The sequence below is a fragment of the Pan paniscus genome, chromosome 1 (assembly GCF_029289425.2).
Source record: "Pan paniscus chromosome 1, NHGRI_mPanPan1-v2.0_pri, whole genome shotgun sequence".
Lineage (NCBI taxonomy): Eukaryota > Metazoa > Chordata > Mammalia > Primates > Hominidae > Pan > Pan paniscus.
The window spans coordinates 129044854-129071941 of NC_073249.2; the positions used below are offsets into that span (position 1 = coordinate 129044854).

Sequence of the window (27088 nt, forward strand, 5' to 3'; positions counted from 1 at the left end):
GCCACTGCACTCCAGCCTGGGTGACAGAGGGAGATCCTATCTCAAAAAACAAAACAAAACAAAATAATAATAATAATAATAATAATAATAATAATAACTATTAAAGCACTTTCTAAGTGCTGGGTACTAATTGCTCAGCACATGCTAGTACCCTTAATACTCACATAAACAAACTTTTGGAGATGTGCATAATTATCCCCATTTTACAAACTAGAAACCAAGCCACAGACCTCCTAGTTTACCTTAGGTCGTGCAGATCTCAAACCAAGCAGGATTCCCACCCAGTGACTCTGCTTCTAAAATTCGTACTCAGTATACACCAGTATAGGGACTGGGACTGTCAGTCTTTCCTTCGCTTTGTGACTTGATTATATTACCCACCACTTCTGTGCCTCAGTTTCCTCATTTGCAAACTGAGGGAAATAATACTATCTATCTCAAAACAGTGCTTGTTATATGTTAGCACTCAATCAACCTTAAATTATTATTTCCATTAGCCTATTTATGAATGTTGAAATCATGGAGGAAAAGGAGATTGGGTGAATGTGGGGAATAAGAAAACCAGAGGGTCCTTGATCCTTTAAGCAGTGGTTGGCTAGAAAGAAATCCAGTATGGAGGCTGTGTGATCATCCCAAGGGGAAAAGTGAGGCTTCCAGACCTGGGGCCTGGGCAGAATCTGGGATGACTGGTCCAGTGCAGAGGGCTGAGTATCAGTCATTCACAGCAAGCACTGCAGTGCTAGAATGATAAACTGAGAAGAAATATGCCAAATCAAAAGCCTAGGCAGCCATCCAAGTGTAAGGTCCATCTAAAGGAACTGAGCAAAGAAATATGAAAAAAAAAAACAGCTTAGACAGTATGAGACAAAGCTTGAAGTTTCTTAAGCAGGTGGTAGGGACTTCATAGGATGCCGTGAAACTGAGAGTTGTCCAGAAGACAGCTCTTAAAGACAGTGGTCTTGCACAAGCTGGGTTTGAAGAATAATCAAAGTGGTAGGAGGGAATAAGGATGAGGCAGGATCTTAAAAACCCAGGGAGGAAAAAAATGTGAAGGATGTGGGGAGATGGGAGATTTGGTAAGATTCCATTTCTTTCCAGCACCCACAACTTATTAATCCCTACAACAGTTTAATGAGGTGGGCAGTCCATTTATTCCCGTTTTTATAGTTTAGGAAAATTAGACAACAATAATAACTGGCTTTGGGTTACACAGCTGGTGAGCATCAGAGCTGGGATTTTAACCCAGGCTGCCTGGCTCTCACGCCCATGCTTGCAATCATCTATTGCATAGTCCTTATTCCTGGCTGATTTCCTCTTTGTCGTGGCTCACTTTACTCCATCCCTTGTATGTTTCTAAAGACGGAGAACATGGCGTGAACCCCTGAGCGAGACTCCATCTCAAAAAAAAAAAAAAAAAAGAGAGAGAGAGAACTTGTTTATAGCATTTTCCATCTCCATCTACCTACTGTACACTCAGCAAGCCTGGGCGGGGGTAGGGGAGTGGTACACGTTTAGATTTTAAGGAATTGCCCTCTCAAATATTTACGTATAGTCTGAGTCCTTTCCATTCCCAGAAGGCTTCAGATTTTTTGAAACAGGTTTCAGAAAAAAAAAAACTAAATACTTTCTTCTTTCACTTCAGGAACCTATGAAGGAAAAAGAAATCAGTTAATATTCCAAAATGAATTAATGGATTGCTGAGTCAGCAAATTTGATATTAAAACCATTCAATTACTTTCTAAAACAAGAAGGATTAGTTGATATTGATTGGCTGTTTGGTGAGATGTAAAATGTAAAAAGTACTTTGAAATATGTGTTATATCTGTGTTTAAAGAGAGAGCGAGACAAAATAATAAGAACATTAAAGTTAGAAATGTCTACTTCAATTGGATCCACTCCCTCAGTAAGTCAGTAAGTGCAGTGTAATGCTCTTTAAAGCACAGTTAGAGGATTTAAAATCCATAATGACCTTGAAGGTCTTACCAGGGTTCCAGATAATCAATACTGTTAATAATCACCTAATGCGTATTAAGGATCAATACATTCTAAACTTTAAAATAGCCTGATTTGGAATCATGTTGGTACTAATTAAAATTCCAATTTTAGCCAACAAAAACATAATTGAATATAAATGTTGGTTAAATGAATACATAACTGCATGAATAGAATAAAAAACCCAGGCATAAATTATGATGGTTTGCTTTCTGGTCCTGTAACATATTCTTTTTGAATATTCTAATCTCAGATAATTACATACAGATTTTAAAAGTCAAATTTTCTATTAAGATCAATTCTTTCTTCTATGTACATTATCCATTAGGTATTAAATTCCATTGCATAGAGACAGTGAGAAGATTAATTTGGGTGGATTTGATTGTTGGGGTAAATATAGTATATGAAAATTAATCTTAAACTAAATTAAAAATTCAAGTTTCCCCAGCCTACACTTACTCTGTAGCTCAAAAGTTTTTAACTTTGGGTGTACTTCAAATTGTCTGGGGGAACGTTTAAAAATACCATTTAGTGAATCCCACCCAGGGCAATTAAATCAGAATCTCTGTAGGTGGAGCATTAGTGTTTCTCAGAATCCTCCCAGTGATTCCAGTGTGCATCCAGGGCTGAGAACCAACGTTCTAGTCTTTTTATTAGCTTTATTAGCATTGATCTTAAGATCCCCTACTCTAGGATGTCAGAATTTCAGGGATAAAGACATGGTCAGTAAAAGCTACCTTAGTCATTTGTTCATTCACCCTGACAACATATATATTAAGATGACAGAATTAAATGTTACATGAAGATCTCGGGAACACCAACCAATAACACAAAGCCCTAGTTCTCAAGTGACTGAGAGTCTAGTATAAGGGGGAAAAGACAGGTGAAATGCTGTATTAAAAGATATACAAGAAAAAAACAAGGCCAACCTGATATCCCACCATCACCACAAAAGCAACACATCCAAAAGCTTCTCTCTTCTCTCTCCACACATTTTCCTAGTCCTTAGATATTAGGACCACAATCCTAGAAAACTAGGCTTGGATATTAGCCTGGCGCTGACTCCTTCCCACATGTCTTGAGTTGACAAATTGTGTGGGTTTTCCCTCAACAGTATTCCTTACGTCTGCGTCCTCCTCTGGATTCTCACTTTGTGCCTATAGTCTTATTTAATGTTGGTCTAGAATATAAATACAGTGATATAACTTGACTCTCTATACATACTTCCTTATTGCAAAACATAACTGGTCATGTCCAAAAACCTCCAGTGATTTTTTTTATGTATAAGAATTTTAAATTACTGATTTTTCAAATTCTAATAACCTCCACTATTTGTCCAAACCATGTAAGTATTTATTCTGGTACTTTATATGAATATTATCAAGAAGCAATGAAAAAAAGCTAACTAAATATTTCACAGGAACGGAAAACCAAACACCGCATGTTCTCACTCCTAAGTGGGAGTTGAACAAGGAGAACACATGGACACAGGGAGGGCAACATCACACACTGGGGCCTGTTGGAGGGTGGGGGGGTTAGGGGAGGGATAGCATTAGGAGAAATACCAAACATAGATGATGGGTTGATGGGTGAAGCAAACCACAATGGCACATGTATATCTATGTAACAAACCTTCACCTTCTGCACAGGTATCCCAGAACTTAAAGTATAACAAAAATAAAAATAAATAAATATTTCATACATGTCAAACACAAACTTTTATGAATATATTACAAGGAGGAATGCAAAAAGCAAAAATGTAAATTTATAGTACATAGTATGGGAATATTAAACATCATTCCAGTATAAATTATTCATAGAGTCAATTAAAGTATTATTAAAATAGCAAACAAAATAGTAGATTAAGTGGAAAAAACAATTAAGAAAATGTGGCACATATACACCATGGAATACTATGCAGCCATAAAAAATGATGAGTTCATATCCTTTGTAGGGACATGGATGAAATTGGAAACCATCATTCTCAGTAAACTATCGCAAGAACAAAAAACCAAACACCGCATATTCTCACTCATAGGTGGGAATTGAACAATGAGATCACATGGACACAGGAAGGGGAATACCATACTCTGGGGACTGTGGTGGGGAGGGGGGAGGGGGGAGGGATAGCATTGGGAGATATACCTAATGCTAGATGACGAGTTAGTGGGTGCAGCGCACCAGCATGGCACATGTATACATATGTAACTAACCTGCACAATGTGCACATGTACCGTAAAACTTAAAGTATAATAAAAAAAATAAATAAATAAATAAAAATAAAAAAAAAAAGATAATTGAAAGCAAAATAATATTCTTGGATTTTACAGATTTGTGATGTAAAGAAGCAAAGCTTCATTTGATCCATTTTGTTGTAATTTTTCTAACTGCTCCAGAAATTCTTTTAACATCTACACTGCTCAGGGAAACGCTGTAGAGGACACTGTAAACTCTTTCTGCATATTTTCCTTTGATTCCTTCATCTTCAGATAATCCTACTTTTTTCATAAATGCAAGATCTTTGTTACTACCTTTTTTTCTTTTCAAGAACTGGAATATTTTTAATTCAGTTAGACCCATAATTTTTATTTCTATTTTTTTTAACATTTCCAGTTTGTATTTACCGTCTTTTGTTTTGTGTACTTGGAAATACCTATGCAGAGTTACCGCTCTCCCTATCAACACTGTCTTAACAGATGTGCCATCAGAGTAGGATTATTCCTGCAAAACAAGTTTGCAGCACCACAGTATGTTTGCTTATTATGTGTGGACCATTTGTCTGTTTGTCTTTTTTGTATAAATTGAACAATGAAATCATTGATTTTACTTGTATGATGTAATAAATGTCAGAATAATAAAACAATATTATACTAACAAAATTACCAGTACTTTGGACTTCAAATTAATATGACATTATTGAATGCTGAAATACTGAAAGCCTGTATTGAAATCACTAGATTGCATTATTAATATCACAGTACTTCTTAAAATAATGGTATTTTTACTAGGTGGACTTTTCTAAGTGAGGCACTGTAGGTACAGTGGTCCAAATTTACATAATCCTCTGAAATATTCTGTAATTTAATTATTGTGACTCTATTGTAAAGTAATAAAATTGCTAAGGTCATATAGTTGCCCATCAGAAGAAGCAATTCCTGTTATTTAGTTAGCGTTTTTGCATTAGATTGAAATGTCAGAAGGTCACTGGAAAGTTTGCTAATATTTTTTAAATTGTATTTTTATTCTTTGCATTGTTTCTGAGATTAAAAAATCATTTAACATAATGTATTGTATTTTATTTGGAGAAAATTCTTTGTTACATTACTTTTCATTTGTAACATTTACATTTCACATATATGACAGTAAATTTTATATATATATATATATATATATATATATATATATATACAAAAGGAGTTTTATTTCAAGGAGCCCAGTTTTAATAACTTACTATCATACTATTGGTGGCAAAAAATTTAAAAAAATTAAATTTTCATTTTACAATATGATTTTTAGGATTTTAAATTTTATTTATATTTCTAATTTCATATGTTTTCTGACGTTTCTCTATCAGAACACACACAGACATATTCACACATACGTTTACATAGATGTTCTGACTTTTGCTTGAAAATTTTGTTCTACCCAGAATAACCCCATTCATCCTTTCCATCTTTCTAAATCTTATCCATTCTTCAAAACACTGTATAAATCCTGCCTATGCTTCTCTGGCCACAGTAGCATTGAATCCTCTCTCCTTCCTCTGGATATCTTTGGTCTTTAATGTTTGTATCATTAATTTATTAAATATGTTCATTCTCAATAGTTCTTAGAGTTATGCTGCTTAATATTTTTATTTAACTTTTGTATGCAGTGATTTAACTGTAAACTTTTTGAGAACAGAGTGCTAAGTTCATCTTTATCAATTTGCTCTCTAATTGGCTTCTGTAAAAACTAGTAAATACAACAGAAACAAGCAATAAAACCCACACTGCCCACATCTTACATTTTATATGGGAGAGTGATAAGATTTAAAATAAATATATTTATTATGATAATGTTGAGTATTGATGTTAATTCTCCCATGTGACATGTATATGGATATATATGTATGCTTGTATTTATAAAGAAACTATTATAACTTAATTCTGATTAGCCTCTTGCAGTTTTTCAAAATTCATTCTACTGTGTCTTCTCATGACTGATAACTTGGAAAGGTGAGTGACTGCCATTATAGTCCTTGTTTATTTAGGAGGAAACTGATGTTCAGAGAATTATAATTTGATAAAGATTTGATCATTATTAATTGGCTAAGGAGGTGCCATAATTAGAGTCTAGGAGTCTTCTAATCCAGTTTCTCTCAGAATATCTGCACTGAAAGACCAGCTCCCCACCCACCCCCAATATGCTGCTAACCATTATTTTTTAGTAATATAATTGAATTACTAGAAAAATAAAAAAATAAGATGAAGAGTTCCTAAATTGTTAATCTCAATGTACTTATTGTTTTGGTTGGAAAACAAATAGCACATGGAACAGCTCCAGTCTCTGGATCACACTTTCAGTGTTGCTTGTGTCAATCATGACATATCCCTTCTAAAAGAATCATCCTCATCCAGAACATCTGCCATCTAAATTGCTATGTTTACTCACACAGGATCTAACCCTAACGCTAACCCAACCCAAACACTAACTCTTTAAATTTACAGCTGAATGGAGTGGGGCCAAAAAATAGATTGGCCAGCAATTTTTGAACTGTGTGGCCAGGCTGCAAAAGATGAGCTGGGCTCATCAGTATTTTTGTCTCTAGACTTAGATATAATATGCGAAGAAAAAAATTTTCTGTGAAATTCCAAGGTTTGGGACATGGTTAAAATGTGAACGAGCAGAAACTTTGAGTAATCCGTGAAAGCTGGATTGGGGCAGGGCAGATAGAGGAATATGTGCAATGCAGCTGAGTCATGTTAATAGTAGATGACTAAAGATTAAAGAACTGCTGGGCCAGTAACAGTGGCTCATGCCTGTAATCCCAGCACTTTGGGAGGCCGAGGCTGATGGATCACGAGGTCAGGAGTTCGAGACCAGCCTGGCCAACATGGTGAAACCCCATCTCTACTAAAAATACAAAAGTTAACTGGGCATGTAGGCGCACGCCTGTAATCCCAGCTACTCGGGAGGCTGAGGCAGGAGAATCGCTTGAACCCAGGAGGTGGAGGTTACAGTGAGCCAAGATCACGCCATTGCACTCCAGCCTGGGCGACAGGGCGAGACTCCATCTAAAACAACAACAACAAAGATTAAAGAACTGTGCTGAAGCTGAAAAAGCTGCTAGAATTCTAGAATTACCCCCAGTACCCCTTAGCCCAAGGCATGAAACATCATTTTCTTTGAATGTCCTAAGATACAGATCCTACACTTCTTACAATGTACATCTATATCCTAGCTGGCACAAATATGTCTCTGAATTATTCAAGAAGCTTAGCTTAACCAGGACATAGTCCCAGGCTTTTCTTATTATACCAAACAAGCTTATTTCAGAACCAGTAGAAGCCATATTTGAAAGACAAGTTATTGGCATCCACATCTCTGCAATGAGATTGTAAACCAAACTGTGTTGATCTGGTGGAACTATCTTCTGTTTGCTACTAAAATCTGTCTCCTACATACCTACTTTTCAGTTTCTTTGTTTTTAACTTAGTCACAAAAAAAGAATAATTACAACATTTTTCATAGTTAATTATAGTCTGATTTTGCTCAAGGAGGAAATATCTTAAAATTTATACCAAATTATCTCAATAATGGATGAGCTCCCACAATTCATCTGCCCGCTGTATGTTCTCCGATTTGCAGAGCTTTTTAGAACCAACCCCTACTCTTTAATGGGCCAGACATGTGCTTTTAGTTGTACTAACCCAGACACACATCATATATTAATGGCTTCTGGAATCACCCCAGAAATCAAAGGTGTAGATATGAGATTGAGTGCACAGTGATTTTCCAAACATGTTTTATTGCTTGATGCTTTTTTTTTAAAAAAGGAAAATGTTCATATAGATTTTAACTCCTTAGCTATATTAAAATAGCATATTTGCTTCACAGTTTAAAAGTTTCTCTTAGTACAAAAATGAAATCATAGCTTCTTTTTTTATTCTTCAGTAAATTCTAAATTTTAAATTACTGCTAAATTAAATGGTTTGTGTCAGATGTTAACAATATGCGGCTTTAGATTAAAACAAGCTCCATGTAATCTTACTGAGCCAGTAGGTCATAGAAATAAGAGAAAATGTGCTTGAATCACAGGAGAGAAGGGATGTTGGATAGATCTGTGAAATCTTTATGTTGTAGTATCAGCTGATTGATAGCAGTGATTCTCAGAAGGGTTCCAATATTAAGCCTTTCAAAAGCTGGAGATTAGTGCAACCATGGTGAACACAGTGACATTCTGGCAAAGAAAAAAGGGTCAGGGCTGGCAAAATGTGGCAGGTGTCAAAATAAAAGGTTAGGCTCTATGCCTGGGGACCCATCTGTCAGATAAAAGTATGACAAGGCAATTAATGTGTTTATTTATGTTGCTTATGACAAACCATGCATTCCCTAAAAATGATCAATTTAAACATTATCAACTGTTTTCTGGAAATTAAAATTAATATAAAAATAAAATGTTTAAAATAAAAAGCATGGTGTAATATTGAAATGGCTTGTTTATATAACCAAATAAAGTTAACTTTGGGGAATTATAGTAGTCTTCATTGAAGGATTAGAACTATTAAATATAACATCTTGACAATATAGAGGTTATATTAAGGATCCACAAAACTGATGTTTATGTTGCAAGATAATCTTGGTAGCACTTCTCATAAGTTCAGCATGTTTTATATTCATTGAGCTAAATTTGATAATTTCATAATAAAATGAAGCCAAGAAAATTATGAAGAAATAGAATTTAGATATCCAAGCTATGCGTCTTGCATTTTCTTTAAATGTTTTGTTCACAACCTTGTCATTATTAGAGCTTTCATTTTCACTTTGTGACTAATCCTGACTTCTCTTTAATTTATTTATTATTTATTTAGCTTTCTCACTACTTCTGTTTTACCATCTGTTTAAACTAGAATATGTTTAGATTTAATATTCATCGGTGATACATTTTCCTACAGATAAAATAAATTACTACAAGCTCCTAAAATGTCATGTGTTTTACAGGTCAATAAAATCTAACCCAGAATTTTGAGAGAAACAGAATTTACTACAGTCTAAAGTTTTATGCAAAAACTGATCATCCCCATTCTTTCCTTGAATAAAGAAAAGAAGCTGTCAATTACCATGTATTAATAAGTGAGGCTCACACCTTATAGTAGCAACAAAATTAGAAGAGAAATAATATGTATGTCTAGTGTAATGTGATATGCAGAAGAAAAATTTAAATTCTTTAATTGTAAAGGAAAAAAGCCAATATGATAATGTTATTTCCAAGGTGCACTTTCTGTCTGCTGAGCGATGAAATTAACAAGTAAAGTCATTGGAATAGTCAATAAAATCATTTGGCTTTGGAAAGAACAGAGGTATTTTGTTCAATAGTTTTGTTTTCTTTAGGCTGAGACAGTAATTATGCCATCATCATCACTTTCCATCTTTTAGAAGGATATTGGTTAAATTTTGAGTTAATGATTTTTTTCTCCCCAAGATTCCTTTCTAGCCCCTAATATTACTATAGTCTTAAACTATCTTCTGTTTGTCATACAAAATGGCTTCTCATAGAACAACACCAATGTCAGGGTAGGAGCTGAGGAAGAAAAAGTAAATAAAAATACACAAAATCCAAACTTTGTTATATGTTCCATTCAGTGGCCTTATACATGATTTACAAATTTTGTTTGAAGTTTAATTATAATTAACCACTATTTAATTCGAATTCACTGCTGGCTGTATTTCCTGATTCAGAGTTCCATATTGCTTCTATTGCTGGTTTTAATTTATTTGAACCTCAGTCTTCTAAATTGTCTCTATTTCCTACCCATTATTTTTTATTTGCCTAGAGGTACTTGAAAATGCATTCAGAAAAAAAAAATTCTTACTCACCATTTTGTACAACTCTTCAAAACTCTAGGATATGCTACATAATGTACATAATAAAAGTAGTAATTTCAACAGAAAATAAAGATGCCACTCAATTTTGCCATGGATTTATAAAAATGACACATCAGACAACAGGTAAGTTTTTTTTTAACTTATTGACCATGATAACAATCCATTATCAACTAGCTATTTCACAGGATATATTCTGTCTTTACATTGGAAGAAAAATATACAATGAAACTCATTTTATAAAAAGAAAAACCAATTTAATTTATACCTTTATATTTTCACAGAAGCATATGAGAAAAATTTGCTGGGTATCTACTCACTTCAATTCAAACATTTGAAGAAATTATGAAAATTCCGATGAGTTTTTAAAGTTTGTGCTTGCTCTGGTGTAGTGTAGCCATGCATTGATCTATCATCACAGGTATGCTTTCATAAATTTCCCCTCAACCAATCAGATAGAAATTCATACCAATTTGCAAAATTGTTTTTCTTGTTTTTTAAAGCTTAACACATGTAAGATAATTTGGGAAAAATAGATTTTCTCATTTATCATTCTTTCAATCCATGATAATGTTAAATGGTATTTTTGAGTACCTTTATTATTTTAACAAAGGATAAAAATTCTTGGTGTAAAATCGGTTAAATGAAGAAAGTACCAAAGTACAATTTTATTTATGTTGTGAAAAAAATGCTATCAGTTTGAAAAGTTCAATTGTTTCCAAATTGTTAAAATGAGTCCCTATCAATCATCAAATGTTTTTTTGTATCTGCATCAAATAATTTTGGATCTTATGCATTCTCAAGGTATCATCCCTATCTCAGGGCTTCCATATGTGTTTCTTGTATAGTCTATTGTTTTGTTTTATTTTAGTTGATCAACAACTTATATAGCACAAGGTAAGTATTATGTCATCCCCATTTATAGATGAAAAATCTCTGATACAGAGTGGGTAAATAATTTTTAAAATGTAAGCCCACCTTATTTTAGTAATAGGATTTCCTATCCATCTTCTTACTTGCTGAACCAGAATGTTGAAGAACCAACAAGTCAAAATGTGAAAGTTGTGCCATAAGGTAAGAAAAAAATAAATATGTGATGAAAAAGAAAAAAGAAAGGAAAGAGCAGCAGCAAACAGTCTAAAACAGCAAGAAATTTGTCGGGGGCCAAACATAAGAATTTTAAGATGAAATGTGGCAATAAAATGCAAATAAGAAATAACACAAAGAAATTGTGAAAGCTTAAGGAAAAAAAGAGGATAATGGAATGAAAGAAGCATAAAACTTTTCCTTGACCTCTAACATATAACTTGTATAATTCTGAAAAACCATTTCCTGTATTAATTTCCAAAATAGTGTAAAAGATATCTGTGTTTCTGAAATTAAAAATGTTATTGACATTCATAATTTTTTATGATTTGTCAGGTGACTAGTTTATTATGTTAGGAAGCCATCACTGTATGATGATTTAGAGGATGGGCTTTGTAGACAACTGGTAGCTCAAATCCTGGCTCTCCTACTTCCTATTATATCTGTGATCTTGGCAGTCGTGTGTCAGAGCCACCTCCTACTGGTTTATGATAGCTGATTGTGTGCATCTCTTCCCAACATTGTGCTCAGTGACATAATTGGTAGTTTGAAATCAGCCAAGATGAGATTATTTACACCTCTAAAATTGGCACACTAAATCAGACAATCATGGTTTTATTCCCTATGTACCAGCTTACCAGAACACCACTGGACTTTGGGCAAGTTTCCTAACCTTTATGAACCTAAAGGGATTTTTTTTTCATCTGAAAAGGAAAATTAAATACGACAGGTTCACGTAAGGCTCTGAAAACCCTTCATGGGATGATATATTTTACATGATTCCTGGTACATAGTAAACATCAATAATGGTAGCACTGTAGTATTTTAATTCAGCCTATTGTATATAGAACATAGAACAGTTTCACATTTCTAACATCCTAGAAAGCGTTTCAAATAGTTCATCAAAATTCCAGGAGAGGAGGACTTGTAAAAATGACTTTACTGACTTTATAGATGAAATGGTTTCTCCTAAATATTATTAGATTTTTGTGAAGAAGATAAACAATTACTAATACTTGAATAGTAAATTCCTTCTGTATGATTAGTTTAGAAAAAAACCATTTCCTACAGTGATATATATAAGCTTCTCTCTCTCTCTCTCTCTCTATATATATATATATATATACACACACATACACACACACACACACACACACATATAGAAGCTCAAGGGCACTTCTTGAAGTTTGAACCCACTCCCCTGAATTAGATTAAATTCATGGCTTCAGTTCTTCAAAACTTCTTGATAAGTTAACATGAGTACTGATGCTAGCTATACGCCCCACTGTTCAGAAAGCTCTCATAGAAAATTCTGAGCCAGAGGCCACTGTGTCTATCATGATGACAGACAGTATGTGTAACTTGAAACTTTAAAGGTAGGCACTGCGGGAAATAAATTTAAGGAAAGATTAAACAGTCTAGAGATAACCCTGCTCAGTTGCCTACTTAAAAACTCTCATCCAGGTAGTCTTCAATATGAATTATTCTTAAGATCCTTTTTTCATTTCTGGCCTTGGAATTTAATTATTTGTAATATTTTAAAATATCATACATATGCATTTTCTGATATAGCTTATAAATTGTAAAGATCATGTTATCGTTAAAAAATATTTTAAGGATCTAAGTAATTTTCTAGTAGAGAAAAAAACTACTGAAGTTGAATTGAAATGTAAGTCCTTTATTACTTCAAAGACTTTATGGTAGATTGTTTACAAAGATAATTGAAATAATTTCTCCTATCCCTGTATGCACACATCTTTGCAATATGACTTTGCTGTTCCTCTCATCAAGAGCTAAACTTTATTTCTTTCCCCCTTCAATCTGGCTTTGCCAGCTGACTTGCTTTGGCCAATATGACACTAGCAAACCTGATGAGAGCAGAGGTTTGACAAGCACGTGCACATTAGGGCTTGCTGTCCTTGCTGCCCTGAGAGTGCCATGTGAAAAAGCTTGAGCTAGCTGCTGGGAGGAGAGACCACATTGGGCGGAGATGAACCATACCAGCTGAGGCTCCCTGGACCAAACACCAGACATATGAGCAAGGTCACTTTAGACCATTCAGCCCTGTATGACCTGTCTGCTAAATGGAGTACCAATTTATCACCCACAGACTCATGAGCAAAAATAAAATAAAAATTTTGTTTGGAACTGCGGATAGGCAGCCCATGGACCAAATCCAGTCCACTACATGATTTTGTGTATTGTCTAAGGTTGTTTTCACACTACAGTGGCAGAGTTGAATAGTTACAGCAGAGACCATATGGCCTGGAAAGCCTAAAATATTTACTTCTTCCCCTTTACAGAAAATGTTTGCTGATTCCTGTTTTTTGTTTGCTTGTTTGATTTGTTGGTTGGGTTTTTTTGTTGTTTTTTTTGTTTGTTTATTTATTTTTATTTTTTATTATACTTTAAGTTTTAGGGTACATGTGCACATTGTGCAGGTTAGTTACATATGTATACATGTGCCATGCTGGTGCGTTGCACCCACTAACTCGTCATCTAGCATTAGGTATATCTCCCAATGCTATCCCTCCCCCCTCCCCCCACCCCACAACAGTCCCCAGAGTGTGATGTTCCCCTTCCTGTGTCCATGTGATCTCATTGTTCAATTCCCACCTATGAGTGAGAATATGCGGTGTTTGGTTTTTTGTTCTTGCGATAGTTTACTGAGAATGATGATTTCCAATTTCATCCATGTCCCTACAAAGGACATGAACTCATCATTTTTTATGGCTGCATAGTATTCCATGGTGTATATGTGCCACATTTTCTTAATCCAGTCTATCATTGTTGGACATTTGGGTTGGTTCCAAGTCTTTGTTATTGTGAATAGTGCCACAATAAACATATGTGTGCATGTGTCTTTATAGCAGCATGATTTATTTGTTATTTTAAGACGAAGTCCAGGCTGGAGCGCAGTGGCCTGATCTCCGTTCACTGCAAGCTCCACCTCCCGGGTTCACGCCATTCTCCTGCCCCAGCTTCCTGAGTAGCTGGAACTACAGGCGCCAGCCACCACGCCCGGCTAATTTTTCTGTATTTTTAGTAGAGACGGGGTTTCACTGTGTTAGCCAGGATGGTCTGGATCTCCTGACCTTGTGATCCACCCGCCTCGGCCTCCCAAAGTGCTGGGATTACAGGCGTGAGCCACCGCGCCCGGCCTGCTGATCCCTGTTTTAAGTCACTAAGATTTGAGGTGATTTGTTAAGCAGCAATAGGTAAATGGCACAGAACTGTTTTCCAAAAGGGAATATGTCCCATTTTTTATTAACTGAATTAATTTTTATGCTCATAAAAAAATACAAGCCGTACCCACCCTCCCCCCGGGCCGCCCTCCGCAGGGCCAATAATCCTTCTATGGCTAAAAGATTACGATTCAGTTTGCATCTCTAAAGTACAGTTACGGAGACTGCTAGTTTTACACCACTATCTGTTTCTTCCCTTTTTCCACAGTTGGAACTGGCCATGCACCCACCCAGTCAGGGAATACATTTCTGAGCTTCTATGTCAATTATGTGTGACCACAAGACTAGGTTTTCACTTCTAGAATATGAATGGCAATCATGCATGGATTTCTTGGGCTTTCTCTATGCTCTTCTTCCCCTCTCCACTACCTGGAATCTATAGCAACCTGACTTACAATTCAGAGAATTAGAATGTCCTAGAGAAAGGAGGAGCACCAATGAGAGGAACCTTGATCACTTAAAACCTATGTAGAGCAAGGACTTTCCCCAACTTAAAACACTATAATGTTGAATCTTCCTTAAGCCACTGAATTATCAATGGATGTCATTTTCATAGCAGGCTACTCTTATCCTAACTAAAGTAATGGTTTTATACAATATACTTTGGCATCAGAATGATTTAGTCGGTAAAACATTGGATCTCGGGTCAAAAACTCTAGGGTACTTTGATAAACTCTGCCCCAATTTTCTGAGTTGATCGGAGGCTTGTTACTTACAGTAACTGTGATTTTATTTTCCTAGATAAAAATATACAACTCCAGGTAGGCGAAACAGGAATTTCTAACACTGACCTTTCTAATTCCTAATTCTCCCAAGTAAGAGGGCTACAATAACCGGTGATTGCCCTAGGCATGTGTCATTTTAGTCCCAAGAAATGCTTATATACCAACATACTGCCTTAGGGTAATGTAATGGGAAAATAATCAAGGTGAGTTTTTGGCATCTGGACAGCCACAGATAGCTTTCCCATGAAAGGGCAAATATACTCCCCCATTTTGAGACAATTAGAACAAAATTGGGGGAGACGATTTTAGTTACATTCTGTATATACGTTCAATGATGGCAGCCAATAAGTCTTAAACTTCAGTGTGTATGAAGGGAACTTGTTAATCATGCAAATTTGAGGATTCTCCCACGTGCCCCAGAGATCATACTTCAGTGGAACTAGAGTTGACCCTATAATCTCAAGGTTAAATATTACTTTAAGTGATTCTTTTTTTTTTTCTTTGAGAAGGAGTGTCTGTCACCCAGGCTGGAGTGCAGTGGCGCGATCTCAGCTCACTGCAATCTCTGCCTCCCGGGTTCAAGTGATTCTCCTGCCTCAGCCTCCTGAGCAGCTGGGACTACAGGTGCGTGCCACCACGCCAGGCTAATTTTTTGTGTTTTCAGTAGAGGCGGGGTTTCACTGTGTTAGCCAGGATGGTCGTGATCTCCTGCCCTCGTGATCTGCCCGCCTCAGCCTCCGAAAGTGTTGGGATTACAGGCATGAGCCACCATGCCTGGCCTAAGTGATTCTTAGATAGTGACCCTTCTTTGAGAAACCACAGCCACAGCAGAAATTGAATTCAGATATTAAGATTCAGTTCAAGGAAATGCAGAAATCGAGATATGGCAGCAAAATCCTGGTGCAAAAGACTTAACAGAGTTTCCAAATGAGAAGCTTCTAGATTTTAAAACGTTATTTTAGGAATGATTTTATTGAAAAATAAAGAACTTCAAAACAAAATTGTGAAAATGAAATTGGCCTGTTTTGCCTGTGAACTCCCTACTCAGCCTTCAGTATCCAATTTAAAAGTAACTTCCTCTGGAAGTTGTATTAGGTGTCACTGTTATGTGCTCTCATCATACTCCATAATTTCTGGTTCAGAGCAAATAGCACGTTGAGCTTAGTGCCTACCTTCCCTGTTGAACTAAATACTCTGTAAGGAAAGAAATTGTGTCTTTCTTGCTCACCAAAATATCCCCAGAGCTTATTAGGATGCCAGGAATACAAGAGGTGTTCAACAAATAGTTGTCGAAGGAATGAATCTCTGAATAGGAAATAGCTAGCTGATTTTACCAGCGTAGGAAATGGACACGAACAGTAACGAGACAAAGTGGAAACTGCCTAAAGGATGTGCTTATATCAAGCAGATGACTTAAGCAATATAGACCCAGAGATGTATTCAGAAAATAATACTGGGCCATGTCCCCTTGTGGGCATTTTACTTTGAAGGAAAGAAAAGTGGTAGATTTTAGTGCAGGGACAAGGATTGGAAGGTAAAGTCCTTATTCAGACCAATCTTCCTGCAGGGACTATACGTAGCTTTGGGAAAGGGACTTTGAAACACTTTGATTTTCTTTTCAGTAATATAATTATGGTACTTATTCTTTTATGATATTAAATATTCTTTTGGATAACACTGAGGAAGGGGTGCTTGTGAGAAACAGCACTGGTATTTAGATTTCCCAGCTATGAAGGAAATGCTCTTCACAGGTATTAGAGTACAACTGACTTGAAACAAAATTCATCTCTCCGTGGTTATATTTCTACAAGAAGTTGTTTAAATTTAAGTAAAATATTAATATATGTTATTTGTCTAACAGTGAAAGAGAAAAAATCAAGAACAATAAAACATTAGAGAAGAAAATAGAAAAATCCTGTGAAAAAGGTCCAAATGCAGGCTGCAAAGAGGGGAAGCCAGTCCTAGCAAGCACCTAACCAGCTAAATGACCTGAAAAAAAAGTCTGTCAGCCTCTATCTACCTGGATCTCATTAGTAAAATTAGGAGGCAGGATGAAATAATTTATAAGGTTGCTATTAGCTTTAAAATTTTTATGAGTTCAGAGCCTTTAAAAACATGATGTCTTCAGCAGAAAACACCACTGTGAATTTTTTTTCAATATTCCTTTTAACTATAATGGAAACAAGTTAAAAATAATAGGTCTAATGTTCATAAATCCATTATAATATTTACTTGTCACTCTCTATGACTATTTTGATTTAATACATGGTATATATAAATCATCAATATTTTCAAGTTCAAAAATGCACAGGGAGGAATTTTATGGCTTCTGTGATGGCTTTGAACTAAAGTGTAATTTACTTCCTTGTTTGTGTAAGTGTTTATATACTGATCATTTGTCAGTAAGCCTGAGAATCTAAGCACAATATTATATATGCATGCTAAGTGCTTAGTTTATCATTATGATTTTCCTCTTGAATTTAAATTGTGTAATGCAGATAATTTAACTTTTCTAGGGTTCTCGTTTATTTTTAAAATGTTAGTGTCCAGGTAACAACCAGAAAAAAAAAATTCTAAGCCATGTGGTATGCTAATACTGAAAATAAAATGAGTGTTATTTTCCTTGAGGGAAATGTAATTAAAGATAAAGGGGAGATATGCCTAGAATAATGACATTCACTATACATAACTAATAAGATAATATTGTTTTAAAATTCTGTAAATTTTTCTTATTTTACTTAATTTTATGTCCCTGCTGGTATTTTTGCTTTTTTCATAAAAATTATCATTTATTTTTCTCAACTGCATATTGCCATCTTCATTTTTTAATTTTCTCACATATTCATAGAATTGTTCTCTGTAATAGATACTGTACAGTAATTATTTGTTGATCGATTAACCTTTTCAATGCTACTTCCAACACCTACTTCTCATCCTCCGTGTAACAGATACTGTCAGTTACCTACCCTTAACAGCCTTTCCACTCCCAACTTCTGTGAATGGACAAGAGATGCAATTGTGATCACTGAACATGAGGCAACATCTTCTAGGAAGATATTTCCATAGTCTTCAGACAAAAGGAAGAGATATCTTTTCAGACAATCTTTGAACAATCCTATATGAAGCTTACCTGAAGTTGCTGTAGCCGTTTGGCAAGTCTGGGGAGACTAACAGACACACTGAGGATAGCAGAAAATAAAGATAGAAACAGCCCCAGGTTTTTGGTGAAATTCATGAGCTTCTGAATAACGAACCCCATACCACCCTACCTCTATAAAAGAATTCTTAATATGTGACATAATAAAATTTCTTTATTATTTAAGGCACTTTTAGTTGGGTCTTCTATTTCTTGCAGCTGAAATTCATACACTCATCATTCTTTTATTTATATTCTCCATATATATGAACTCTATATTCTTATAGAGTCTGGCTAGTCCAAAGTCTTAGGAAAAATAACAGACCAACAGTGTTTCTTTTGAGCTAGAAGCTGGTCACGGATGTGAGCACTAACCCAACCATATAATGATGATGACAACAGCTTACTGTTATTGAGTGCTCACAATGAATGAAAAGGACATCGTGCTATGAATTTTACATATATTACTTTATTTGATCTTCACTACAGACCTCTAAATTGGGGAGTCATAATATCACTTTTGTTAAAATGCAGAAAATATGTCAAAGCAATAATAAAACTGCCATGGTCCCACAGCTAATAAGTGAATAAATCCAAGTCTGTTGGGAACAAGCTAGTAATCATTACGTATCTCAACGCATGTGGATAATTGAGACATAGACTGTATATGGCCATTTAGCTGTATGTAGCATTAAAATGAACAGAGTAGCAATTCATGTTCTCTGGGGTTATCACTTACATTGTCGCTCTGTGTGCTGACTATACTAATGGTTTGCAGGTTGAGGACCGGGGTATGTAGCAGTATACAGTATATATACATAGCATATGGTAATTCAAGGAAGAATATTTAAATGACATCAAGTAATGCTGGCATTCCTCTATACTGATACATTTTTAGCACATTTTCACTGGTAGTTTCAAAATTATAGTTACATTTCTGACCACAATTAAATAAAACATGCCGAATTTCCCTGGACATTACCATAAAGCCCTTCCGTATTGAAAGAAATCATGTAGTAAGATTGGAAAGCAGCTCATTAAATTGAATCAATGTTTATCGTTTTTTAAATTATGGTTCTTTTGACAGAGAATCTAGGAAACTCAGTGTAGTACGATCTTAGACCAAATTCAAGATCTGTTGTAAGTAAAGCTTGGTAACAAAATTGGTAAAACTCATTTTTTGTAAATAACTTTTTCAGTAATTAATGGTTTACCTTGCTCTACTTACTAGACATATACTTTAAAATCAATTTTTAAATTTTACATATTATTTTATTTTATAATGTGTGATACATAAAAATAATATGTGCAACTTACATAAAAGTAATGAAGCATGAAAATAAAATGGTCACTAACCCTCCAACCAGCTTATGAGGTAGATATTACGAATATCACTGAGGCTGTATCTATGCTTTCCTCCAAATCCCATCCCTCTGCCAACCCAAAAACTCAATTAGTATCCTAGATGTTAGGTTTATTGTTCCTTTGCTTTTGAAAATAGTTTCCATTACAAATGAATTTATCTCCAGATTTTGCACTTCATAGTTTGGTATCATAGTCAATGTGTTCTGCAACATGCTTTTCTCACTCAAGACTGTGTTTCTTAGGTTCATCATGTTGTTGCACATAGCTGTAATTTGTTCATTTTCATGGCTACATAATATTTCTCTGAGTGACTATACAACTTTTCAAGTCATCAGTCAAATGATATTTTGATTCATTCTAGGTTTTCAAAAATTGCTGTTAGAAATATTTCAATAATGTGTTTAATTATTTATATTTCCCAATTCCTTCCTGGTTAACATATCAACAATTAAAAGAAGTAAATTGAAGTCTCTCCCTGTGATTGAGAATTTGTCACTTTGTTAGTGGTGTTTCAGTCATTTTTGCTGTTTACATTTTGATGATATTTTATTAGCTGCACACAAAATAATTATTAACTCTTTCTGGTAAATTTGTTTTATATAATTGAGTATTTATCCACCTTATTACTTACAGTTTTTATTCCTTAAAATCTATTTTATCTCTATTTAATAGAACTACAGTAGTTTTAAAAATTTACTATTTGCCTGCTATATATATTTTCATACTTCTTTCAAATTTTCCATATCCTTAGGTTTTAGTTGTCATCATTTAGAATAGCCAATGTAAAATATCATTTTTGCTGATAGTTAGCCCATCTTGCATAAGCTTCTGGAAGATGGAAGCTGGAAGGTCCATCTGGACCATCTGGAAAACAGACCTTGAGGCAAAAGTTCATGTGTTACAACTTTCTTGAGGATAGAATTTTAGAAAAGCAAGAGGAAAGGAAAAATTAAGACTAAAGAGTATGTTCCTGAATTTTTTTTTCACAGCCTTGCATGACAGTTGATTGCTAATTGTTGTAGGAAGTCTCCAGAGAGGCTATATGAAACTATTATAAAAAATAATAATTACAGGAAGGGATGGCAAACATTTATTTTCTGCCCCCCTCTGTTTTCTCCCTTTTATTGGTTAAAGTCTATTCATTTAGCATTAATGCCACCATATGCTGGGTGTATTATCTTGCCCCTTCAGATATATGTTGGAGAAGTCAAAGCCTCCATGTGACCAATACAGCCAATGGGTAGATTCTGTGTCCCTATGTCAGTAGATGCAGTGTGTGGAGGCTCCTAAATCTGTGATGATGGAGGTGGCAGTACCAGTGGCAGTATCCAGGACATCACAGCTGTGGAAGGTGTGAGTCTTCACTAGTGCCTCTCTTGCTCTACCAGAGAGGCAAGTGGCTGAGGTCTCGTGATGTAGGTGGTTTCAGGCAGAACTCAGGTAGCACATAAACTGAGCCTAGTACAGTTTCATCTGAGTACAAGTGCTCTCACTTTTTATCTGAGAGCTGAGGTGCAAGTCCAATCTTTTTTAGGAGGTAGCCAGTTGCAGCAAACCAAGAAACTTAGAGTGTTAGCAAATCATAGTTACAGTCCGCACTACTGCAGCTGGTCTAGGGCTATAATTAAAGGATTTGAAGAAGAAAAAGTGCATAGACAGAAATTCAGAGAGAAGAGAAGATGGCATTATGTTAGGTTTCGAATATTTAAAACTTGTAAGGATTCAGAAGTTATATCATCTCTAGTTTTTTTCTTATTTTCATCCCCCCTCCCACTAACCAGATGTCAAACATTTTCTCCTTATTATGGAATTGATCTTTTTAACATTTATCCCTTCATGAATACTTTTAGAATGAAAAATATATTTTTTAACCTCGCCTAAATTCAGTGAGAATGGATTTGTTGTGTAATTTCTAAAACTGATTCTCTTATGGGCGGTACATCATGCAGCAAAATGCCAATTAGGTAATGAAGTTTCTCACAGTTCTACTCTGAAGGGGTGTGAAATGAAGCTACTGTAAAAAATGTAAAAAATAAAGGAAAGGAAAAAGAAAAACAACCAGAAAGCTAATTGTTCCAGATTTCGTATTTAATATAAGAATTACTTTGAAATGTTAAACTTAAAAAAGTTTTATGGACACAGCTTGATGAGATGGAATTCAATAGTAGAAGAGAGAATAAAAGGGTTTTAAATATATTTTAAAACATGCTCAGTGGAAGGGGGTTGAGAATAGCATTGTATGTTATAAAGTTGTGGGTACAAGTGGAAATTCTTGAACTTTGGAAAGGAACAAAGGGAATAGAGAAACAAGGGAAGGGGACGAAGGCAGTGAAACCATTGGAGGATTTTGTGAAGAGTTCAGATGACACTATTCTGATAAACATTACAAGACTATCACGAAGTCAAAGCATAGTGTTAAACAGGAATTTCAACAATCAGAACTTCCTCCCTTGGCAAAGTATCTGAAAATATGTTAATTATTTTGATAATAGATGTATGCCCAGAAGAATGCCAGGAGAGCAATATCTGGGATGCCAGGTGAGTATATCTAGGATCAGTTTTCACCAATGTGGGAAAATGTTGGTGATACAAAAGTGACAAGACAATTAGGACAATTAGAAAAGCAGTGCCCATTTAACCAGTGGCGTTCTTCTCTGATTGCTGGTTTTCTGTCTGCTTCACAGACACCTTAGTGTTTCCTTTCTTCCAAGCAAAGGAGGGGCTCTGAGGGCAATTCCTGGGCTGGTGCTCTGGAAGAAAGCTCTAGTTATAGGGATAGAGTGAAAGTTACTCAGAGATGTTAGAATATAGAGCAGAGAAAGATTAGAAAGTGAAGAATGCAAAGGTAAGCTTGGAATCAAGTAAAACAATCTCAACACGTCCATTTGATGGCTAAGATGCTGAAACTGGGACCAAGGCAACAGACCAGGAACCTGGGCCCTAGCTGGAGAGGCTTTTGAGAGCATTCCTGCACACTTTGCCTTGGAGGAAGTTACTTTAATGCTACAAGTAGCAGCCAATTAAGATACTAACCAACGCTTAAATTTGATTTTTTGTGTGTGTCTTTTTTTCTTCCCTTATTGCGAAAAAGTAATTTCAATGGTTTTTCTTATCCATGCATGCTAATAGCTCTCAAATCTAAAATAAGAAAAGAGCTTAGCCAGGGCTTGGTGGTGCACGCCTGTAATCCCAGCACAGTGGGAAGCTGAGGCGGGTGGATTGCTTGAGCCCAAGAGTTCAAGACCAGCCTGGGCAACATGGTAAAACCCCGTCTCTACAAAAAGTACAAAAAATTAGCTGGGTGTAGTGTTGCGTGTCTGTGGTCCCAGCAACTTGCGAGGCTGAGGTGAGAGGATCACCTGAGCCCAGGGAGTTTCAGGCTGCAGTGAGCTGAGTTCATCCCACTGTTCCAGCCTGGGTGACACTGTCAAAAAAAAAAAAAAAAAGCCTCATCTCCTCTAGGTCATTTTTTTTTTAGACGGAGTCTCACTCTGTCACCCAGGCTGGAGTGCAATGGTGCGATCTCGGCTCACTGCAACCTCCGCCTCCCAGGTTCAAGAGATTCTCCTGCCTCAGCCTCCCAAGTAGCTGGGACTACTGGTGTGTGCCACCACGCCTGGCTAATTTTTGTCTTTTTAGTAGAAGCGGGGTTTCACCATGTTAGCTAGGCTGGTCTTGAACTCCTAACCTCAGGTGATAAGCCCGCCTCGGCCTCCCAAAGTACTGGGATTACAGGCGCGAGCCACCATGCCTGGCCAGGTCATATTTTCTTTGGGCATCTGACGGGCAATTCAGAGGTAAATGCTACAAGGTTAGGGTCATTATCTTATAGCCCAAATCTCTCTCCTTCTATTTAAAATCTAGACCTTTTAATATCAACATCTGCTAAATACTTCAAGATGGAATTATTCTTAATTACTCCTTCTCTCATGTTCTTCACATTTATTTGATCACCGATTACACTTCATGAACTTTTCATGGGTGTTTTACCACTCTTTATTCCTCCTACTCTTGGGCTCATCTCATGTGCTAGTCACATATTGTCTTTAATATTAAAATGTGCTTCCATACTTAGTCTTTATTCATATCAATGTATTCATTTTATGACACTAATATGATTGGGTCAAATCCTGCATGAAAAGTTTTGATGGTTTATCTTTTTATTTATATAAGATAGCTGAAGGAAAATAATTATTTCAATAGTGTGGATAAAATTCATGTGAAAAAATAAACACAAGAGAATATAAGCAAATCATGAAGACTGATGAAGGAGTACTCTGAAAGTTGTCTATTTTAAAATCGACCAAAAATAAAACAACAAGATACTGAACAAAACTGGAAATATACAACTATAGAATATAATAGAAATCCCTTTTATAAAAAATGATTAAAATATATAAAGTACATGTTCAAACAGTAGAAAAGATTTATGATAAGTGCTGTACGGATAGCTACTTAGCAGTTATATAACATCAGTTTAAATTCACATAGTACACAAAGAAAATTATGTAACAATTGAAATTATTTAAAACTAGTGGAATGCAGTATGTTATCAAGACTTTGGTGGGAAACGTTTCTGAGAAATTATTTTTTTTCAATTCTTTAGTAATCTTTTGCTGTATGTAACACATAAAATAAAAGCATAGTCATAAGTATCCTTCTTGATGAATTTTTACAAAGTAAACATGCTTGTGTACCCAGCTTCCAGACCAAAAACTAGAACATTACCAGCACCCCAGAATTACTCTTCATGTTCTCTTCAAGGATTTAATAACCCCAAGGGTACTATCTCAAATTCTAAAAGCATAGATAAGTTTTGGCTGGTTTTGATTTTTGTATAATATAGTCATGCAGTGTTTATTAGTCTGGTTTCTTTTAGTCAACATTATGTCTTTGGGTATTATCCATGTTGGTGCAGGTAGCAATAGTTTGTTTATTTTCATAACTTTCTAGTATTAAATTATGTGATATACCACAGTTGATTTACTCATTCTACTGGTGATGAATATTTGGGTTGTTCCCAGCTTTTTGCTGAAATGAATAGTCATAAGTATATGTTGTGATCATTAGAATGTTTGTTTTTGGGGAAGGGTGAATATATTACTCATTTCTGTTGGATATACCAAGGAGTGGAATTGTTGGTAATGCATATATGCAGCTTCAGAAGATACTGTTTAACCATTGTCTGCAAGGTTAGGGTCATTATCTTATAGCCCAAAACTCTCTGTACCAGTTCATATTCTCACTAGCACTACAGAAGGTTTTGGTTGCACCACATCCTCACCAACACTAGAATTATCTGTATTTTTCATTTTATATGAGTGGGTTAGTAGGCATGTCAATCTGGTTTTAATTTTCACTAACTTGATGATCACTGGAATTGAGCATCTTGTATCACAGCCATTGGTCATTTGGATATAATATTTTGTGAATTGTCTATTCAAGTCCTTTGCCAATCTTTCCATTGGATTATATACTTAAAAAATTGATTTGAAGATGTTCTTAGTTTATTCTATATAAGTCTTTTGTTTTATGTGTGTCTATGTGTGTAAATATTTTTTACCACTGTGTCTTGGTTTTGATTCTATGTTTTTAAATATTGAACATCCTTAAGCCTACTGTAATAAAACTTATACACTTAACTCTATTATCAATTTTATCATTTTTTCCTTTATGTAAAACTAGTGTGGTCTATGTCCTGATTAATAAATCATTGATTCTTCCAACAAAAAATCCATTATTTATATTCTTAATCTCTTTGTTTTCATTTTAATATTTTGGCCTACAATTCTTCTGAGATTTACTTCTCTGTATGGCATGAGGTAGTTGTCAAAAATTGCAATTTTTCTATATGAATATTAAATGGAATCAGTAACATTTATTCCCCCTGGCCCTGCAATGTCATCTTTGTCATGTGGCCAAATGAATGTGGGTCTCTTTTTGGACCTTCATTTGTTTATTTTGCCTATTTGTCTTTTTTCTTTTTTTTTTGCCAATATCACACTGTCATATTTACTGCAGTCTGACAATAAGACATGATAACTGGTAATGAAAGTCCTTCTGCTTTTTTCTCCTACAAGAATGCTTTGGCTATTCTTAGGTCTTGGCATTTCTATACAAATTTTAGAATCGGATGATCAATTTCCACCAGAATGAAAACTTGTCTGGGATTTTGATTGGGAGTGCATTGAATCTATAGATCATTCTGTGGAGAATGACCATCTTATACACTGTTATTTCTTACAACTCTTGAGCATGTTGTATGCTATCTTTTATTTATGCCTTCTATAATTTCTGTCAACAAAGTTTTGTAGTTTCCAGGACACAGGGTTTGTACATATTTTATTAAATTATTTCTAAATAGCTTCTGTTTTATGCTGTTATAAAAGTTATATTTAAAATTTTTATATTATCTTTTCTCTTGCTACGATATAGATAAGCAATTGATTTTGGTGTATTGGCCTTGTATTTTGTGACCTTGTTATAGTCACTTGTGAATCTCAATAATTTGTCTAGATATTCTTTTGGATTTGCTACATATGTAATCATATATTTCATAAATGATGGTTTTATTTCTGCCTATAACATCCTTCTCCCTTTCACTTCTTTTTTCATGCCTTTCTGCACTAGTTGAGACCTCCAGACAGTTTTGTCTCATTTTCAATTTCTGAAAATACTTTCAACGATTTACAATTAACTACGATATTTGTAGACACTTTTTCTGAAGCTCTTATGTAGAACAGAAGACCTCATCTGTTCCTACCTTACTAATAGGATTTTTAAAGTAAATGATATTTAACTTTGTAATCTATTGATATAATTTTATGTATTATTCATCTTTTCTGTTCATGTCGATTATATTAATCTATTTTTTATTGGTAAAACACCATTACAATTCATGCAATAAAACCCATCATTTTAATATATTGTTCTATTTGATTTGCTAATATTTTGTTCCGGAACTTTTTTCACCTGTATTCCTGAAACAGGTTGATTTAATGTGTGATATTAATTTTTTGTAATATTTTGCCAGATTTTGATACCAAGGTTATATTGACCTCATAAAAAGAATGGAAAGTGTTTCCCCTGTTTTTTAACCCTCTGGATGGGTTTATGCTGGATTGGCATTATTTCTTCCTTAATATTTGGAAGAATTCACTGGCGAAGTCAACTTGAAAGAGTGTTTCTTTCTGCAACAGACAGGACCTACAGACCTATTTTGTTCCCGATATTGGCAAGTGGCTTTTCTCTTATTTTACTTGATCAGCCCTGTAAGTGATTAGAAATTTTAATCTTCAAAAACAGAAAGCAATTTTGTGTTTTGTTCGATTTCTCTGTAGTGTGTTTGCTTTCTACTGTAATTCATCGGTTTCTGCTGTTTATTACTTCATTCAGTCTAATTTTTGGGTGTAATGTGCTGTTTATTTCTTTTGCTTCTTAAGATAGAATCTTAG

General features: G+C 35.0%; 1 long non-coding RNA gene across 1 annotated transcript; it reads left to right on the forward strand.

Annotated features, from left to right (window-relative positions):
* The first annotated feature begins 5430 nt into the window (after nt 1-5430).
* On the forward strand, nt 5431-18459 carry LOC117974805 (uncharacterized). Its single transcript, XR_010110826.1, has 3 exons — nt 5431-10203; nt 10362-10498; nt 15643-18459. It is a non-coding gene; the product is annotated as an uncharacterized LOC117974805 (long non-coding RNA).
* Nucleotides 18460-27088: the final 8629 nt, after the last annotated feature.